The sequence below is a fragment of the Bidens hawaiensis genome, unplaced genomic scaffold (assembly GCF_021521415.1).
Source record: "Bidens hawaiensis isolate Kalapana, Puna unplaced genomic scaffold, B.hawaiensis_p1.1 tig00042878_1, whole genome shotgun sequence".
In the NCBI taxonomy this organism is placed as follows: domain Eukaryota; kingdom Viridiplantae; phylum Streptophyta; class Magnoliopsida; order Asterales; family Asteraceae; genus Bidens; species Bidens hawaiensis.
This window is the reverse complement of record NW_027505805.1, coordinates 94913-106558: the sequence shown is the minus strand read 5'-3', so window position 1 is coordinate 106558 and position 11646 is coordinate 94913. Positions and strand designations below refer to the sequence as shown.

At 34.7% G+C, this 11646-nt stretch overlaps 1 non-coding gene across 1 annotated transcript; it reads right to left on the bottom strand.

Moving 5' to 3' along the window:
• Positions 1-618: 618 nt before the first annotated feature.
• Positions 619-701, bottom strand: TRNAS-UGA (transfer RNA serine (anticodon UGA)). Its single transcript has one exon. It is a non-coding gene; the product is annotated as a tRNA-Ser (tRNA).
• Between the last annotated feature and the right edge of the window lie 10945 nt (positions 702-11646).

Genomic DNA, 11646 nt, shown 5'->3' with positions numbered 1-11646 from the left:
CGGGCACGGGCTGGCACGGGCATGCACGGCCGTGCACGGGCTAGTTATTTTGAACTTTCTCAGCTGTAGAACATGCACTGGCTTGCACTGGCACATTTCCAGGTTGGCACAGGCCCATGCACGGGCTGGCATGGGCGTGCAGGTCTGGCAAATTGCTTGTTTTTGTCCCCAAAACGCAATCTTTTCATGTTTTCTTTGTCGGGCGGGCGCCCGGACTTGCAAATTCACAAATAACTCAAATAAGTACCTAAAACAATGAATTTGCATGGAGTTCGGGATAAATATGAAGGTAATTTGATGCAAAAAGATGTACACTTTGTGTTACATCACTCGTGCAGCTGCAGCAGGATTTGAAAAAGGAATTGATCGAGGTTTTGAACATGTTCTTTTCGTGACCCCTCTTAATTGAGACAGGAGATCAAAGACTTGAAATAGGAGTCGCTTCGGTTCCCTCATATATATAGGGATCATGTCATAAACAAAAGATTTTATTTATATTTAATCCATTTTTCTGGATTGGCTAGGCGGGATAGCCTAGCCATTTCCCCTTATTTATGAGAATAAACCATTCGGTCAAAATCAATCCAATAAATAAAAAAATTATTCAACAAGCAAAAAAGGAGAGAGAGGGATTCGAACCCTCGATAGTAAACTATATCGGTTTTCAAGATCGGGGCTTTCAACCACTAAGCCATCTCTCCGAAATATAATTTTATTTTATTCCTCCGAATAGAACAAGGCCATATGGGTGGATACCGCCACTATCAAAGATCTTGGGTGTGATGGTCAATCTATCTAACTCGATATATGAATAGATATATGATTCAGCATGTCCTTTTGTAAAATCAAATGTAAAAAAAATTCCACTCTCCCCCGACTCCAGAATAAAGTGGTAAGGGAGTAGTAATATAATAAACCATATAGAATCAATTAGAATCAATGGATATAAATATAACTTTTTCTCTCTCCTGAAAACATGTATAAAGGTTAGTAAAAAATGTTAAAAAATAGCAAAAATATTTTATTTTTATTTTTCGATGTTTTGTATTAAATGTAACATCATACATTACGTGTAAAAACAAAAAAAAACAAAAATAAACGATATTACATAGAGTTTTCACAACTCAGGTGGGTTTTCATTCTATACTTCTTATACACACACACACACACATTGTTTAGCTCTCAGCCCAAGTCATCCTTTGTCTGTTGATTAATTCTTCGTGTTAGTAATGAAAAAACATGATAATATGATAAACCTATACTTATATGCATACCTGCTACATAATGGAGATTAGTAACCGCATCAAAGAATCATGTAGACGACATGATTGTCAGCTTGGTCGATTTCCCCTTTAGGATGTATAGCTAAGGATGGAGATTAGGGTTCTTTAGAGAAACCCTGTTTTAGAGGAGAGGAGACACACTAAATTGTTATATGTGATTAGGTTAGGATGTTAATTTATTTTTTCTATATATACGCACATAAGGGGCAACCCTTTATTAGCTAGTAAGGGTAATATGCCTCATCAACAATTACCAAGCTAATATATAATAAGGTATAATATAATAATAATTTTGATCTATTATAATAAAAATGATAACGATAGCCATATTAATAAATATTACACACACACATATATATATATATAGGGTAAGGTTAAAATGAAACCCATTTGAGTTGTGAAAACCCGCGAAAACCTTATGTAACATCGTTTTTTTTTTGTTACATGTAATATATGTTGTAACATTTAATACAAAACATCGATACATAAAAAAAATGTTTTGCTATTTTTTAACATTTTTTTACTAATTTTTATATATGTTTTCAGGAGAGAGAAAACGTTATATTTATATTTACATTTTTTATTCACTTTAATTGTGGACCACAAAATTTAAACATAAATTAAAAACATGTGGTTGAGAATGGGTTTCTAGAGTTTTCACAACTCAAGTGGGTTTTCATTTTATACTTAGCCTATATATATATATATATATATATATATATATATATATATATATATATATATATTCTTACATTCTCCCACTTGGCCGATTAATCATTTATCATGAGTATTAGATAAATCCGATTAGGAATTAACACTCATTTTAGCTTTAAAGTGGAGCAGAGAAATGCAATCATTGAATTGAGCATTAGCTCACGACTCTCATTAATCATACCGCAGCCCTTATTTAAAACCTAAATATCTATGACCAAAATTTTCAAGTAAGCCCTTCAGAACGTTTGATTTGTATTATAATTTTTCTATATGTTATTATATATGGAGAACATATTCAGAGACATATAAAATCAAAACTAAGTAAAATTAGAAGTAGAACTTGATTAATTAAACCTAGACCCGTTCGACTTTGAAAGCCAACCTTGAAGAATACTTGAAAAATAACTTGAATTCAAGAGAGAGGAGGAGATTTATGAGTTGAGATGCAAATTATGAATGATCTATAGCCATTGTATTTATAGGGTTCGGATTCTAACTCGTGTTTATCACGAATTTAGAGATAAACTCACTTGAAACTTAAAATAAATGGGATAAAACACAAATTATAGATAAAACCTTGTTAATCCGGGATAAAGATTGATGTTTTAGGATAGGAATTCATCTAAGAATATTCTAGAACCTTGAATTTGAATTATAACACACTTAGGATAAAGATTAAGCCATAAATGAGCTGAAAATGGGGTATAAACGAGCTTAAACGAGCTGAAACGAACAGTTGCAGCTGCTGACTGACCCATCAGTTTCGGTTTTGACAAGAATGGTCCCTATAGTTTGAATCTTGGTTCTTTTAACGCTAAACTTGATATATAAAAATACATAAATGAGCTGTAACGAAAACAACACATGACAAATGAATAAAAATAACTTTTTATTAATAAATTCAAGGCCTAAATTATAATACGGGTCGGGTACAACGAAACTAGAAAGTAACGAATGTTACATAATCAGAGTTAAATTCGGAGTAAAATTTACACTCTCTTTCCCCCACCTTTTGTACTTCTAAAAAGTAATTATAAGGACTTTTACTGCTCCCACTGACCTTAGAAGCCTTTAGAAAATTTTCATGCTTATGGTCAATATTTAAAGACCAATAGATTCTAATAGAGAAATAAGTTAATGATGTAAGTCATCGTAGTTTCTCTTGTGAGGATTATTTTAGTAAGAAATCGGAGTATGCCTACATTTAAGATACATTGAAACTTTTGTAAGAGTAGTAGTAAATTCTAAAGAGATAAGTTTTGATGGAATAGTTTTGTGATTGAGCAATGTCTTGTAGAAGAGGTGTAATTGAGATAATATCAAGTTCTTACTCCCCCGCCTCTTGCAAATCTTGTAAGTTATGATTGAGAAACTTAAGGCTCCCGCTGATCTTTAATATCTCTAGCAAAATACAAGAGAAGTTTCAATGATGTACGTGGCGTGGGAATATGTCATATATATGTTAGACTTGATTTGATTTCATTAACGTCCAGATGACATAATAAACTTAAGACATATTTAGAAGATATCGTATTAAGTATAAATGAATAGATCTCTTTAAGACCGTGGACCATAGAAGACAGATTAGATACAAGTAAATAGCCTTATAAATGGTAAAGAATTATTTCTGAATATTCCATTTGAATATGTTCTACGAATATAAGTGAAATATAACTTCTGGTGAGCCCATACTTATTTCTTAAGCCAAATAATGTTTAGTGTATCTAACATATGATTTAAAATTACTAATAATGAGAATATATGAAAAATCACCCTCATCAACCATGTCATGATTTCTCATGAAATTTGGTTTTAATGGATGAATTTTATAGGTCTCATTTGTCTGTTAATTTTTTTATATGCATGATAACAAAAGTTGTGAAAGTATATAGTATCATCTAGTTCTAATTTATAAATGTTTCAATCCAGATTTTGATAACAAATAATATGAGAGTTTAAGGTAAGAGTGACTTTATGTTGGCTACGTAAACCTCATAACTATCATAATGTAGCTTAAGTTTTGATACTAAATTCTGATTAATCTTCAGAATATTTAAGGTATCATAAAGCGTAATTAGAAGACATTTTATCATGGTTCTAATAACCTTAACATTTAAATTTGTTACTAACACTCATGTTAGTTATTTGTTGATTTTGGGTAAACATATAGAACTGGACTCAACCAATCATGTGTTAATGGGAATATTAAGGTTATCATACTTTAATATAATTAATATACAACTATCAGTTTTAGACAGTTGTTTTTTTTGAATTATGGATAGTCTTGTTGCTTATGCCTAATCTAATGGCATATTTTTGCAATAAGACTTCTCCTTAGAGAACTTAAAGCTGGAAGTAATACTTTTATTTTATCTATGAACCTTAGAATTATCCTCTTTTAGGTTTTAGTGATAGTGAGTTGAAAAACATCTTATTTCCAGTGCCAGACATTTATTTTCTTGTGCATATGTTGCTGATAAACACACTCATTTTTCTTTGGTACTTCTGAGTGTTATAGTTGATTCTTGAGGCATCAAATTGTACTAGTCAAAATTTAGTATGTAATACACTGGAAAGTGTAATTATTTCCATGTGTAAACCCTTAATTTTATGGGTCACGGTATTGTACATTATGATGTATTCAGGGATACCATTTAACCTTATAGTTAGAATTTAGAAGTAATGCATATATCTTAGAAGTTATTTTAAGTAGTCTTAAAAAAAACTAAATCTAGAATAACTCTATTGATAGCATTTATTTAAATAAGTTCTTGATTATCATTATCATATGATTGGCTCATCCCATTTGTTATGCTCTAGTTTTTAATATAATTATTGTTATTAAAAAGAACAGTAGGATAATCATATCATATCTTAAATGATAATTAAAACTAAGAAGAGCTAAATGCTATTGAAACTCTTTATGATGTGAAACTTATATTATGTTTTAATATTAGAGTGGAGATTTGGATGAGATAGTTATTTATAGAAAAAAAATTATAGTGAGTAATGTTATGGGATATTAAAATAATACAGATTAAAATTTATGATCAATAGATAAATAAAGGAACATTAATGTGAGGAGCATTATATTTTATTGGAGATGTGATATGTCTGTTATTAACATCAAACTAATAGACTATAATTAAAAGTTCTACTTAAACAAAAAATAAATCACCTTTGGGTATAATAAAATTTATTTAAGTATGTGTGCAAAACAATTGTAGCACATCACTTTGGGCAGAAGGGAGACAATTATTTTAATTATGCACGTGCTAGTTTTGCTAGATAAAAATGTAACACAACACCTTTAGCCAGAAGTGAGATATTTGTATCATGTTAGGCAAAAACTAACAAAAGCTTTCAATTATACTTGAATGATATGGTACACGTACCACATCACATTTGGGCGGAAGTTATACATCAAAATTCACTCTCAAGTTAAGGTTTTTATGTTTTGTAAATTTTATAAGTTTTAATTTTTTACAAAACATTTAATTAGGAACAGTTTATTGGAAAATTAGAGTTCTTGAGAAATTAATTATAGAGACTTTTGAGTTCTTGGGAATTATGAGTTCTGGGGAATTATGAGTTTCGGGTTTTATAAGATTTTCTGGATTTTGGTAAACCAAAATCATTTTAGAAAAACCAAAATATATTTTTAAATCCTTAACCATAAACTATTTTTAACCGATAAATTATTTTATCCCACAAAATATTTTTAAATCTCATTGACTAATTTATGATAAAGATGGAATTTGAATTTTAATGTATTATGTTGTTTCCTAATGTAAATGGTTTAATTATAGTTATCCAATATTTTGAAATACTTTATTGATAAAACTATATCATGTTTCAAAATTTTTAATTGATAAAAATCAATCAAAATTGAAAACAACATATTTTATTTCTATGATTCATCCCAAATAAGGACGATTCTTTGAATTTTATGATGAACGTGAAAAACATCTTCGAAGAATCTTTAGTCAGTTTTCTCTAAAATCGAAAATTTTAAACATATTTTTAACAGATTTCAAGTATTAGAGTTTTAAATATGAATTTTAGAAATTATAACCACTTTTCATAACAAAACAGAAAGCCGAAAAATTAGGGTTTTAATCAAAATTCATGTCTTTCGATTTTAATTATAGATTTAGGAAAAACATGAAAAACTGATTATCAACATCGCTCTGATACCACAAGTTGATCAATTCTTTATGTTAGTAATGGAAAAACATGATAATATGATAAACCTATAATTATATGCATACATGTTACAACATGGATATTAGTAACAACATCAAAGAAGGATGTAGATGTGACAACCGCCAAAAATTAGACTAATCTGGTAATTATCTTAACCGTAATCGCGTATTAATTAGTAAGGTAAATACATAGGAATAATATTTTTAGCCAAAGTTTTTTATTTTAGTTGAATTTTAAAATATGGAACCCGAAAAAGTTCAATTTTGTCGTATAGCTGACACTGTGCAGATTGACACCGGGTAATATCTCAAAACGGATAAATTCATAAACGTGTCAAGATGACCTCGAAAAATTTAATTTTATATTAGAATATTAGAGATAGTGTATAAACTTAATTTTAGTAGGTTCGAATCGCAAAAATTAGAAAATAAGTAACCGAAAGCCAGTAGAGGACACCGTAAGAGCCCGACATTAAGTTTATCAGAAAATTATGTTTTTAGGCAGACATTGACTGTAATCTAATTTCGCTCAAAGTCTGATAAAAATTATCCGCACAACTTTTCTGTCTGTCGGCTGCAGCTTTTAACCTATCCTTGATTTGAAAGACTCTGTCGGTGGTCTCTTGGACAATTTCAGGACCTGTAAGTTTCTTTTCTCCGACTTCTGCCCAACAAAGGGGAGATCGACATTTTCTTCCGTACAAAGCTTCAAACGGTGCAGCCTTAATACTGGAGTGGTAGCTGTTATTATAGGAGAATTCAGCTAAATGCATATAAGTATCCCAACTACTTCCGAAATCAATGATACAGGCTCGCAGCATGTCTTCCAATGTTTAGATAGTCCAGGCGGTCTTCTATGTTCAGCTTTCACTTTGGAACATGTCAGGCACTTGCTGACATACACAGCTATGTCTCTTTTCAAGTTAGGCCACCAATAATGTTCTTGGAGATCTTTATACATCTTGGTTGATCCTGGGTGGATCGAATATCCAGACTTATGCGCTTCGTCTAGAACAAGATTACGCAGATTTCCATAGAGTGGTACCCAAACTCGATCAAGTAGGTATAGTGTCCCATCAGACTTTGTGGCAAATTCATTTTCAAGTCCTCGCAATTTCTCAAACCTTACATTTTGCGGTTTCAAGGCTTCACGCTGCGCATCACGAATTCGAGTAGTAAGACCCGTTTGAATCGTCAACCCTAATGCACGAACACGCAGAGGCTTTTCTCTTTCCTTTCGACTCAACGCATCAGCCACAACATTCGCTTTACCTTTGTGGTAACGAATCTCACAATCGTAATCATTGAGTAATTCTACCCATCGACGTTGCCTCATATTTAGCTCCTTCTGATCAAAAATATGTTGGAGACACTTGTGATCAGTAAATATTGTACTTTGGTTCCATACAGATAATGCCTCCAAATCTTAAGAGCAAACACAACAGCTCCCAATTCCAAATCATGCGTCGCGTAGTTCTTTTCATGCACCTTGAGTTGTCTGGACGCGTATGCTATCACCTTGTCTTGTTGCATAAGCACACAGCCAAGACCTAAGCGAGACGCATCACAATATACTACAAATCCATTGGTACCTTCTGGTAAGGACAAGATTGGTGCACTACACTACTTTTGTTTAAGCAATTGGAAGGCTCCTTCTTGTTTTTCTGTCCACTCATATTTCTTGTCTTTTTGGGTTAATTGGGTTAAGGGTTGAGCTATAGAATAAAGATTTTCAATGAATCTACGATAGTAGCCAGCTAATCCTAAAAATTGTCGCACTCCAGTGGGTGATCTTGGTGTCTCCCAATTCTTAATTGCTTCAATTTTTGTTGGATCAACTAGGATACCATTCTCATTGATTACATGCCCTAAAAAGTGGACTTCTCGAAGCCAGAAATCGCACTTGGAAAATTTGGCATATAACTTCTCTTCTTTTAGCAATTCTAGAATCAGTTTTAAATGTTGTTCATGTTCTTCCTTGGTTCGTGAGTAGATAAGTATGTCATCGATGAATACTATCACGAATTTATCCAAGTATGGCTTACAAACCCTGTTCATAAGATCCATGAATACAGCCGGTGCAGTCGTTAGGCCAAAAGGCATGACCAGGAATTCATAATGGCCATAACGAGTTCTGAAAGCGGTTTTAGAAACATCCTCTTCTGCAACACGTAACTGATGATACCCGGACCGCAAGTCGATTTTTGAGTAATAGCTTGATCCTTGCAACTGATCAAACAAATCATCAATTCTTGGTAGTGGGTATCGATTCTTAATAGTAAGTTTGTTCAGTTCTCTGTAATCGATACACATTCGAAAAGAACTGTCCTTCTTTTTCACAAATAAGACTGGAGCTCCCCAAGGTGAGAAACTTGGTCTTATGAATCCTTTGTCTAGTAATTCCTGGAGCTGATTAGATAACTCCTGCATTTCCGATGGTTCTAATCTGTACGGAGATCAAGCTATCGGAGCGGCATCTTGAACCAGATCGACTCTGAATTCGACTTGACGCTGAGGAGGTAATCCAGGCAAGTCTTCAGGGAAAACTTCTGGAAAATCCCGTACTACAGGAATATCCTCTATCTTCCGCTCTTTAGCCTTTGTGTCGACTACATTGACAAGAAAAGCGGGACATCCTTTCCTTAACATTTTGCGAGTCTTTGTGATACTAGAGAGTTTTAACTCGGTGTTACTCTGGTCACCTCGAATGCTCAGAAATTGACCTGTTGGGGTTGGTAAACGAACTAGCTTTTCGGAGCATATGATTTCAGCACCATTCTTGGATAACCAATCCATTCCTACTACTATATCAAAACTGCCTAACTCTACGGGTAGAAGATCGATTGGAAACCTAAGGTTTTCTAACAGAATATTGCAGTTTCGGACAATTTTACTGGTTTCAATTAGCTTCCCTTTGGCTAATTCTATTGAGTAATTATTGTCTAACTTGCTTGGTTCAATACCGAGAAGTGGTTCAAATTGGTCAGAAACAAAGCTTAAATCTGCTCCAGTATCAAATAGTACATAAGCATAATGATTATTAACGAGAAACGTACCGGTGACTACGGATGAGTCTTTCCGGGCCTTTTTCGCGTTCATCTCGAATGCCTTGCCCTTAGCATTTTGTATCTTGAGTTTGGGGCAATCATTTCTGAAATGCCCGATGACACCGCACTCGAAACATTCGGAAGTTCGGCTTCCTGAACTGGACGGAGAGTCCTTACTGAAACAGTATTGAGTCTGGTGTCCAAATCGATTACACTTATGACATTTCCAACATTCCCCATTGTGACTCTTTCCACACCTGTTACAAGTGGATCATTGTCCTGATCCTCTTTCGTTTGCTGCAAACATTCTTCGTGCTCCTTGGTTTCGTTTGAACTGTCCTCCTGAGTTACCATTCCACTTTCGTTTGAGTTCTCCGGTTTTCTGATTTTCGGTAACTGTTTTTCGTTCAGGTTCGGCGGTAGTCGCTTTCTTACCGGAGTCTTTCAGAGTTCCCATACGAATTGCATTATCAGTTAAAGATTTTGCCAGCTCTCGGGCTGACTGGATAGTGGTTGGTTTGGAGGAGGTAACCAATCCTCGGATCTCGGGAGCTAAGCCCCAAATGTACCTCTCGATTCTTGCATATTCAGGCGTAACCAGTCGGGGTACTAGCCGTGCCAAAGCGTTGAATCGGGAAGTATATCCTCCAATGTCAGCACCTTCCATCTTTAACTGCCAGAATTTGTATTCGATTTTCTGAAGTTCGTTTCGGGGACAGTACTCCTTTAACAACATTCCTTTTAGTTCTTCCCAGGTTAGACGGTAAGCGGCATCTTCTCCAAGATTTTGAATTATGGAGTTCCACCACTCGAGTGCCTCATCACGGAATGAGCACACTCCGTATTTTATCCGTTCGAGATGAGTGCAATCACTGATTTTCATTACAGATTCCATTTTCTCGATCCACCGGATAATTTCCAAAGGTCCTTCGGCACCGGTAAATTCTTTCGGTCCGCAACCTTGGAAAATTTTGTATGAGCACCCGCGTACCGTGCTACCTGAGGGGTTTTTGTTTAGATTTTCGGTTCTAGGTGCTTCTCCATTTGAAGTATTAGTTGTATTTAGGAGGTTTTGGCTTGCGTTGCGATTAGCCTCATGTTGCTCGAGTGCCGTATTTACATGTTGAGCGATTAGCTGAGCTAACTCGTCTTGAGAGGAAGGTAATCCGGTTGCTTGATTATTAGTGGATCATCTTGTTTTTGGCGCCATGTTCTTTTTAGAAAAATATAATTTTGGTTAGTTTTGGAAAAATGATATTTTTCTAAGTTGTAAGGAATTAAATAGCATTATTAATAATACAAACATAAATATAATCATCAAATAGTGGGATTTCATAATGTACCAAAATACCAAAATTAGGTGTACTTACCTACACCTTGGTCACCCACTATATTTCTAGTTCTTACCACAACCACACACAAAAAAAACAACATGTTTCAAAGTTAAGTTACATCACAATTACCATAACAAACATATTACCCAAAACACCCTACTACGTCTAGTGAAGGCTCATCAAGTAGCCTACGCATGGCTCTATCATCTCATTCCTCATCTCGAGAACTCCTACCCTGACTTCTGTCATCAGTCCCTGGTTCCTCAGTTCGTTCACAAACTGGTGCATCACATCACGGGTTTGGTCATCAAGACCTTGTTTATGCTCGATAGCAAGCACACGATCCACCATGTTATGAACGATGTTCTCGTAAGCTGAGAACTTGGCAAGAAGAACCATAAGTAGCTCGTGATCGGAGGGTTCCTCGACCACAGGCTCCGGTGCGGGAGGCGGTGGTGGAGGGGATGGGATCACAGCTAATGGGAGTGTAATGACAGGGGCCGATGCATCACGGTTTGCCCTGGTCCTTTTTCGGGTGTACACCTTCAAGGGTGTAGCTCTCGAATTAGACCCGGCATCTCCTGATGCAACCACCGGACGCCACTCCACCGGTGATAGTGGAGTACCGCTGCTACTAGAGTCGGAGTCAGATACGATCGTCACAGAGTTCGTCATCTGAATAAACATATTAATTCAAGTTAGTAATAATCAATTATATATATATCTTTGTTACCTTTTCGTTTCGAGAGGCGGGAAAGGAGCGCGTGTTTGAACATACCGTTATAGTTTAGAAAACTTTATATTTTCTAATTCTCTATAACTGTTGGCTCTGGTACCAACTTCTGTCGCACCCCGAAAATCTTAACTTAACACAGCGGAAGTCTTAACTTTAAGTCGTTCGGGTCATGACAGATGCCGATATTCAACAACAATAGACATTTAATAATAAAAGCATCATCTTTTATTATAAGAAAATATTTTACAAAATCAGAGTTTATTACACGTGCTAATGCACGGTTTACAACACTTCACTTTTGTTCAAACACCCCACGCTCTCATTTCC